Here is a 10,200-nt window from a genome sequence, read left to right on the forward strand (position 1 = left end):
AGGCTCTATTATAGAAGTTGCGATTGCTGCATTCCGAGTGTGTGACGCTCAGGGAAAAATCGGACGCCTGTTAATGCCGGAGCCCCTCGTGTCACGTGATCCAACCGGGACTTCACTTTGGTCCCGCCGAGGCCACATCGCTGTTCACGGGGGCCCTGTCAGCACGCGGGACGGGAGGAAGTGATGGCTGGGAGGCGGAGTCCAGGGGCAGAAACAGCCAGCCCGCCCGAGCTCCGCCCCCCGCCCTCCGCCTGCAGCCGGGATTATTACAGCTCAGGGCGGCCGCGGCAGTTTTTTCCTACAGCGTATCGCCCGTACATGTGGAGGTGGTGGGGGGGGGGAGAAAGAAAAAAATGACCGCAATCCCAGGGATGTTTCGCTTCTCGGATGGGGTTTTCCTGCCGTGGATGTCTGTTTGATGGAGTTTCGAAGTCCCCCCCCCCCCACCTCTCTCACACACACACACACACACACACACACAGCGGAGATAAACGCAGTTTTGCGCTACTTTTATCCTTGCAGGGATTTGAACCGACTGAAGCGCATCTGAAAATTGTGAATGTGTAGATTTTTTTGGGGGGGAGGACTTGCAAGACTCAGCATCTTCTTCACTTTTTTTTTTTTTTTTTTTTTTAAACCGTGAAAACATGGAATATTCTAACGCTTTGAACTGGAATTGAGAGCCTCCGAACTCCTATGACCATGTAGCAGCCCACCCCCCCCAAAAAAAAGGTACAGTGTACTCTGCGTTATAATAATGTACTGTCTGTCCTAACTGACCGTATTGGAATAAGGTACTATTTCCTACCAGATTGTGCTTTTAAAAGTGTCGTTTTCCACAGGGAGACAGAAATGGATGCAATTTAGAATAACAGTCACGACGCAAAAGCCACGCATCAACTCTCGAAACCAAAACACTGGAGTCCGGCTGGTTCCATTCAACTTTTACAACTCCTGGCTCTCTGTAGGAAGACACTTTTCCTAACCGGACATTTCAGTTTGTCCGGGTTCAAGTGTGAGAATGCTGTCTGGGCCGAATTTAAAATCTAGGCCTATTGCAGGGGAGGCTATGGCCACCATTCATAGCTTTAAAAAAAAAACTCCAAATAAGTTGTATTTGACCTTCCTTTGACCACACCTCGCTTCGTTTAAAATGCCAACTGCAACCACCACTGTGGCTGGTAGTATTTTCAAGAGAGGCTGCTTTGTTTTAAACACAGTTCTCTTTACACTACAACTCTTTTACACATATTAACAACTGCAGTGAATGACTTCACTGTGGAATAATGTGATAGCTTTCACATATAGAGGCACTGATCATTCCCAGCCTACATGTATATGTATATATATAGTTTAACAGAAGTTCTGCATATACAGTATGTCACTTAATATACTGCCTGGAGTGAGTACATAATAAAAAAACTGCATGCTGATCTGATGCTTGAGATTGAATCGAAAATGGGAGCAAAAATGTGACAGGGTTTGCCCAATTTGTTTTGTTTTTGACCATTACATATTCACGCAACAACATCTACTTGAAGAGTTCCTTTAAGAAAAACCCCTGATTGGCTGTTTGATTCAGACCTGGTCCAGTTTTCTTTTGGGTTTTTTTTAAAGACTAAATACAAAAGGGGGCGGGCGCTCACAGACACACATTTTTGTGGAGGAGCCCTTCAACTAGATGTTGTTAGTGACTTGCAATGGTCAAAACGAGTTATTTCAACCGAAATTCTAATTGAATAATATTACCTACTGCAGCTTTAACTTACACGTTTCCATTGGAACTACTCTGCCGTAAATGGGATCGTAATATATGATAATGGTATCGTTCTAGCTGTTGTCAATAGTAAATGTTGTTATTCAGTAATAATTCTGGTCAAATCATCTCCACTTTCCGCCTCTGCAGAGAGCGTTGTTGATGTCTGTCACTTGCCCACGTTTCTTTTACATCCAGGTATATTTTTCTGTCTCCGCTGCGCTTAGTGAAGCATAATCTCCACAGACAGCCATTTACATCAGTGGTTCTCTCACTCACCAGGGGTCATTTGAGGTGGTTCCAGGGGGTCCCCAGAAAACAGGGTGTGACAGTGACAGTGACAGAGTGGAGGACGATTTTGGTCGTGGGTTTCATGCACCTTCTGTAATAAAACATCTCCTATCAGATGGGGGATGCTGGGACAAAATCTCATACATGCATCTTATATATGGCGGTCCGTGGCCTAATTCGTGTCTCTTTGAGAACCACTGGTTTGCATCACACAAGTCTCTCATTGTTTTTATGTCGCAAACGTATTAGCGGTGTTTTATAATGACCGATCAAGGCCACCAGTGTCCGGTTTGAGCTTGCTGGTTTCACTGCAGATGGAGGTTTCTTTAGCTGCTAAATGCTCCAGCTAGTCTCTAACTGTGTCTGCCTGCTGATTGCTGCTGGGCAGGTAGTGTGTGCAGTGGCCTTCCCACTGAAAACAGCTGCCTGCTGCTGCTGGAGACAGATTGTCGGTGAGAGCAAGGCTGAAAAGTTCTGTGGGGCTACATAGTTTGTAATTCACTGTGGGTTCATTACTGTGAGGGATTCAATATTAATATAGTGACTTATTGAAAAACACATCATCTGTTAATAAGTACTGTATTAGGTGGGAAAATAAGTCGTTTTGTCTTTGTTAAGTTTTGGCATCGGTGTTCCACAGTAACTGTTTGATATGATGTTTGTAGCCAAACGTATACAGAACGTAGAACAGCTTTTAACAAGTCTTTTACCGCACTAAATGTGTTCTCAGGCCTTGGTTGGTCTACCCTCAGGGTTTGTCTGTGTGTGTGTGTGTGTGTGTGTGTGTGTGTGTGAGAGAGAGAGAAAGGAGACAGAAGTGGAAAGGGAGGAGGGAGATTTGCGATTATTAAATCAGCTTCAAGTTTGGTTCTGCTGAAAACTGTCAGGACAATGCCAGCCCTGAATGACGCGGGCTAGGATAAGCAGTAGTCACCAGTCGAGTGGCCGCGTGAACAACGAAAACAGGTTTTGCTTGCTGTAATCATTCCTCCTGTTCATACTGGGCATTAGGAGATCCCTTCCTAATATGCTCCCATTGGAACAGAGTGTCCACAGTCCTCACTTTGTTCAAAACAAATTCCATTTGAAAAGTTCAACTGAAGATAACAGGAGGCTTCAGCTGTCCGAGTTAGACGAATCAAGCGAGGGTCTTTCAGTTACAGGCTTACTATAGCCTTAGATACATTTTGGAAAGCTTTTTTTTTTTTTGCACAGAAAACAGGACTGGATTTTGTCCCCTATTACTTACAGCGAAATGGAGGGACGGGATCTTCCTGACCAGTGTGAACAGGAGGAATGATTACAGCAAACAACAACCTGATTCGATGTACATACGGGCATGTGAGTATTGTTTTAAGACAGACTTGAAAAACCTCTCCCTTATAAATATGAGGCGCGTGCAGTATTTGTTCAGATACAGCCATAAACTCCTCTTGTAAGCAGATGTTACATATCTAGGACCTCCAATGCCCGACTGTGGCCTCAATAGCTCTTCGTGCAGGCTGGGTAGGCATACATCTGTTCATTATTTTTTTTTTAATCCCACAAAGCATTCCCACAGGCAGCCACCACCCCACGTTTCTGCGTGTCGGCTCCCAGGTGGCTTAAGGTGGAATTGTTTCAATTTGAACTTGATTCGACTTGTTTCAGCTCTCGAGCTGCACGGCGAGAGTCAGGAGCGAAACAAAGAGGTGCCTGGAGGAAGATAAGAGAAACCACCTGGAGATGCTAGTTTTTGAAATAGTACCTACACACACACACACACTGTGCTGTCAGTCTGGGAACATGGGGCCGTTTTGTGGCTACAAGATGCGTCCTGCAGACCCTGAGATTGACTTGGAACTCCAGTTCCAGAACAGAAACGGCCCTCTCCCGCTCCCTCTGCCCACGCCGCTCGCACAGACTGCACAACAGCAGCTCACCACGTCCCAATAAATAGCTCTAATTCCTGGCGTGTTCCAGCACCCCTGTCCTGCCGTGCTGCTTGCACTTCTCCGCTTGTGTGGGGAGTTTTTCCTCGGTCGCCTGATTTAGTTTTTTACTGATTTGAACCGTCGCCTTACTTCTCCCAACAGGCAACAGAGAGCGGTTTTCTTGTCACTCCCTGACGTCGCGGTGTGCAAACATGAGAAGCAATTGATCAACCGCTCTCATGTGATTCCCACACGTGCCCTTTTCTGTGTGATATTGTACCTTTTGATTTTGATTTTTTTCCACCTGAAGGCTAATGTTACATGAAATGAAAGAGTAATAACTTTAATTTGTTCTAACTAGTGGTGCTGGTCTTTTTTCTTTTTCTTTTTCTTTGCGGCAGACGGAGAGTGTGAGCTGTGAAGTGCAGGAAAAAATGATATGACATGTTGCTCTTGCTAATTCTTTTTCATCTGGTTAATTGGTGGAGCATCTTGCTGCTGTCAGTGTTTGCTGCCCTCTTTCTGTTTTTGGTTCACTGCATATGGATCAGATTCTGTGCCTGGTGCGGTATAACTGTAGTGGTGCGCCCACAGATGTTGGGGAAACACTGTATAGAATGAACCGCCATCATCAGGTGGTTGACAGTCAGTCACCAGCTGTGTGTCCAGACTGCAGTGGACCACATTGGTGTGTTTTTTTTTTTATTCTGTAACAATGTGACATTGTGGATGTACTGAAATAGGGCTTTATCTAATCTTTGGCCATATGGCGCCTAGCAGGGTAGAGGGGGTGGGGGGGGGGGATGAGACATGTAGGTCAGCCTGAAACACAGAACAAAGAGTGGGGAACTAATCCTTGTTGTCAAACTGTAAGGTAGAGAATTTTGTTCGCCCGGAAACGCAGTGAGCCTTTTGAAGCATTAGTGAATACAAAAAGGTGCCGCATCAAACAGGGAGTTCTGGAAGGCACTCCTTAAGTCTGAAGGGAAAGTCTTTGCGTACATGTCACCGTACTGCTACTGTGATAACCTTCCAGAGTTGTAAACCTTGAGCATAAAAACCGCTGTGCAGCATTTTTGTGTCCGATAGGTGGTTTGTTACATCTTACCTATGGCAACGTTCCCATACCAAGGCAGCCCCTTGTGTCTTGTTGAGACTTATACACTCCATGCCAAGGCCTCCGAAGAAAAACGAATGGCTGCGTTTCTAAGATTAATCTCATATTTGACGATGATTAATAAGCCTCAAAGTAGGGTAGGTAGACATGTGTCCATGTTTCCACCGTGGGAGTGGTATGTACAATATGGTTATTTTAAACAATTTTGTCATTGAATTTGTGACATATGACATATACCGTGATAGCCTACCTCAGAGGGCCAACAAAATGACAGCGTGAACGCATTATTTTGTACAAAAGATGAAGCAGTATGATTGCACTCAACTCAGAGCTGTCAGAAATTATCGATATTTATATTAAGTAACAGAATTGAACTCGCATTTAACTTCCCCTCGGGGAACCATCCTGAGAAAAGGGGAAAATTAGGGCATTTAATTCTGGAGGTTGCTACTAAGTTCTTGACTTGTGTACGGTGACCGTAATACTTCATACGCACAAACAACATTGCACTGATGTGAGGTCGTTCGGAAGCCCCACTATCACAGGAAGAGGAAAGTTTTCGCCTGGTGGTTCTAGGCCATGTCGTCGTTGAAGTGTTGAAACTTCTCAATATTAACAAGGGGGCTCCACAAGGCTCCATCAATTTTAGGACCTTCTCTTTACAACCTATATTAGTAATCTTGGCTTGTACCGTGATAATTTCTATGTAGATGACACTACATTATATGCAAATGCAGACACAATTGAGCACGAACTTACCACACTGCAGCACAATTTTGATTCTACAGAAAGAGCCCTTGACAACTAAAATTGGTATTAAATGAATAAATCGTCCATTGCTGCGTAAGCATTCCCATTTATTCTCACACTAAAAGGTTTCAAAATTGAAAAGGTTTCCACCTACAAGCACCTTGGCATGTGTTCAGACAGTAAGGTATCTAAGTTCCACGTCAATTAACTGATAAAGAATCTCCAACTCCTAGGAAACACTTGGTCCAGGCGTGGGTGATAGGAAATGATAGCACGGTGACGATTCATCAATAACAATACAAAAGTTGTTCAACAGATGTTTGATCGTTTCACGTAAATATGCAAACCATCCTTAATACGCCCTCAATATCCCTTGAAAAACGGAGCGTGCTACGAGTGATGGAAACATTTCAGCTATATCGCCCAGCCCCAAGTTGGTCCAATCTACGTTTCTTCGAACTGTGAACCATGGCGATGTAGATTATATGCACACGAATCAGCTTAATACCTGAAGCCACTGAACACCCTATGTCACAGTGACATTTGTTTCATTTCTGGTGATAGCCATACTGTCCTTCATTGTACACTTTATAGAAATGTAAACTAAACATCCTTATCCCATATCCTTGATTTTCAAAAAGCTACCTCCGTATTCCGCCAACCCCCTTTTAAAGATTCTGTATACCTCACATGTGCACAGAGCAGCCTGCTCCTGGAAAATCCTTGGGATAAAAGCCACCCATGGGCTATCGGCTTTTAATTTCTTTGCAACAGATGCATTTGAAACGGATGATACTATCACCGATGAGCAGACTCCTGTGGATGATGGCAAATAAGTCCTACTATAAATCTGTATCAATATAGACTGCAGGTCTTGCTCCTGTTACAAGTGTTAGGCTGTGAGCCAGAGATTATGTGCAGAGGGGGGGGAAGGGCGCTATTTAGAGGGATTTAGGTCGGTACTGGAAATGCCACGTTAATACTGTTGTTATTTAACTGATGTGTGTCACCAGTTGACGGACTGATCCTGTTTCTGTCTCTTTTATTCTTTGTCTGTCTGTGTGAAGATCACAGTGTAAAGTCTTCATGAAAAGGCTTCATTTACACACACACACTCACACTCGCTGTCATTTTTAAGCGTGTCATATCTTGATAGAAGTCTGCTGTTGTAGCTGTCACCTCTTGATCACCTAATTTTGATATTTAGTCATATTTGTTTCTATTGTTAATATGTTATATTTAATACGAGTCTACTCTGAACAATTGTATTAATCCTGTGATACAAAATGACGAAATGCAGCATGGCTCTTAAGGACCGACTGCCAATGCTTCGACCCTTTCGCACAGTGGAGCAGCGCAGTTTTCCCACCATGCTGTGGACTTTTGGAATATACACAACAGTTTAAGCACTGTCGCTATTTAACGCTATAAAATAACTGAGAGCTGAGACACAGCTTCAGTGCAATGTGCAAACTATTTGAAGATTAATTGACACCTCTTTGCCAACGGCCGCGTCATTCCAATGAGTAGCCATTGAGATGAAGAAAGCCCAAACACGGCATCACTGTGTGGCATAAAATGAACAGGAAGAGAGAATGAATCGTCAACTTAAAATGTAATGATTGTGACAGCCCTAGCAGTAAGCAAATAAGAGCGCTGCAGGAATGAGTCCTAAAACCCGGAAAATGAGTTCGCATTTTTACACTTCGTGTTCCCTCATCTGGAGGTCAATGGGGTTATTGGTTAGATGCCTGAAATAAGGTCTGTGGTTAACACAAACTTAAGAGATTTCAACGTTTTGTTCTATGACATAAAATACGTCAGTAGATACCCCCCACTCGTGAATTTTGAAGCTTTTACGTGTCTTAAAAATGAAGACTAAATGAGACTACGTCTTCACGCCGAACACGGAAAGTCATCTACTCACTAGTCCGCCTTTACAGCCTCGTTGTGTTTATACTCTATATCTACCTGTCTATATATCTATATCTATCTATAGTCTCTTAAAAGTGAAGCTCAGCAGTGGTGACGTTGAAGTCATGCGACCATTAGCGCTTCAAAAATCATAAAAGTGGTGTTCATTAGTGAAGATTATCTTGCTGAACAAAACGTGTAAGTATCATAAACTTTTTGTTTTGCCACAGAGCTTATTTTCTGCAATAATCCAAAATCCCATGGAATAATCCCATTCGTAATACTTTGCAGGATCACGTTCAAGGGTTTATATCTCAATTGCATTTATACCTTCTACATTTTTCCATCTTTGTCTTGTCCATCGTGTATTATTCTATCAGTATGGAGTAGTCGCCTGTTCTGTTGTAGCTCGATAGTAAGTTGATGGTAGTTTTCTCAGATAGTTTACAGTCATTTTACAAGCATTGTTTGATTGTATATTAACATATAATCCTCCTGGCTTTCATTCATTGTAGGTTACCGGCTTTCATGCAGTATACAACTCAGGCTGTGTGTCCCTCCCCAGTTTGCCAGTTGTCTGTGGTGATGCACGAAGTTGAATGCTCAGCTGAATTTGCCCCCCCTCCTGCACAATGCAGCTGTAACAAACAGCACCAACAGCAGATTTGTTATTGTTGGAGTGAAAACACAGGGGGCAGACACTTATACTACAAGTAACAAAGAGCTTTACAAAACCACAATAAACAAGAGAAATGACCAGATAAGTCATGCATGAAAGTGGAATTGATGCTGTAATATTGACAATGGAGGTGTGATGTACTAAAACACAGTGAAAACTAGTGAAGTAAAAAAAACAGGGGGACTGACCGGTTTCAAGAGAGCAAGCAATTCTGAAAAGGTGTGTTTTTAAAGAGAGCTATTTTTTTTTAGCCTGCCTGATCTCGTTCCAGGGTCGTGGGGGCCCTGACTCCTCCTCTGGTTTTTAGCCTTTACCGAGGAATCACTAGCAGACCTCTGCCGGAGGATCTCGGCCTGCAATCAGGCTCGTAGAGGCTTCATGCTCCTCAGTTCATGCAGTCGAGATACTTAGCAAAGCTGAACACAATTATGAACACAGCATTGATCAGCTGTAATTATATTACACGGCTGTTCCAGATATTTAGTATTATCCTTTCACAAAGGTTGGGGACTTTAAAAAAAAAAAAATGAATGGCCCGGGCACCCTGGTGGCCTAGGGGTTTAAGGCCTTGACTGTGAACCGTAACATCCCCGGTTAGCATTCGGCCGGGGACCCTTTGTTGCATGTCATTCCCGATATCTCTCTCCCAGCTGTCGAATAAAGGTTGCCTCCCAATATATCACATTTTGAAAAGCTTCTTCCCCCTAAGATTCTACTAAACCCCTCACCTCCACTAACTTCCTTTTAAACCAAGCCCTCCAATTCCAGACCGTGGTTCAGCTCAGGCCAGAACAGGGCAGGCCCCGTTTGCTTTCAGTCGGAGAGTACAGGAATAGTAGAGACAGATGGTACCACAAAGCCCCAACAGTTTATTTGAAGCCAAAGCTCTGTATAGTCATTAAAGTGTGGTCTCATGGTAGCCTGCGTTTTTTTTTTGTCTATATCTGCCACAGATGTGGCTGCACTCAGCTCTCTGTCTGTAGTTAAGCGTGTAGATGTAGGGCCAACCCAGATTCCTCACTTCACATAGGAGCCCTTCATTGTGAATGGGGGCCCCCTGAAAGCAGCTCTTCCGGTTTAGCATGTTTCAGACCCATTAACAACAAACTTAACTTTATTATCTCTCAGCCATTTACGAAACATAACTTTTTAAGTTCTAGAAGTTGAACGAAAGTTTATGGATAGATTTTTATTTTATTTTTTTATCATCCAGGCAGTCGTTGGTTTCAATTTTCAATTTCAGGAAGGGAAAGTGGGGTGAGATCGGCCATGTGTGTTTCAGGATGTTTTGCATTACTATAAATGAGTAAACGGCAAGAGGTGTTCAGGGGCATTCTACCGCAGAGTAAAGTTGTTTTTTTTCCCATGGGCGTCCAATTATTTAACCTATGCTATGCTGAATAACCAAAACAAGCTTATTCTTTTGGGGTTTTTTTTTTTATTTACAACCCCGTTTCTACCTGTTTGTCATTATTTATGACATAAGAAGTCCAGTTACAGTCCGGACTACTGTATTTGCAAGGTAACCAAAAACAGATACCTTAGATACCTTTTGTGACTTGTTTATTGTGCTCTCATGGCTTGATGCTGCTTCCATATCCTGCTAGCACCACCCCAGCTCATCCAGAAACTTCTCTAAGTAGGGTTTGTCCACTTTTTCTGCAGCCCCCTCTTTCAGAGATGGATTCGGGGGCTGTCAGCCCATGCTGGTTCCTGTGTCTGTACTAATTTGGAAGCATCAGAGTGGCTGTCAGTGAGGGGACCCCTCCAGGATGCCAGG

Source organism: Enoplosus armatus, chromosome 4 (genome assembly GCF_043641665.1).
Source record: "Enoplosus armatus isolate fEnoArm2 chromosome 4, fEnoArm2.hap1, whole genome shotgun sequence".
Classification (NCBI taxonomy): Eukaryota; Metazoa; Chordata; class Actinopteri; order Centrarchiformes; family Enoplosidae; genus Enoplosus; species Enoplosus armatus.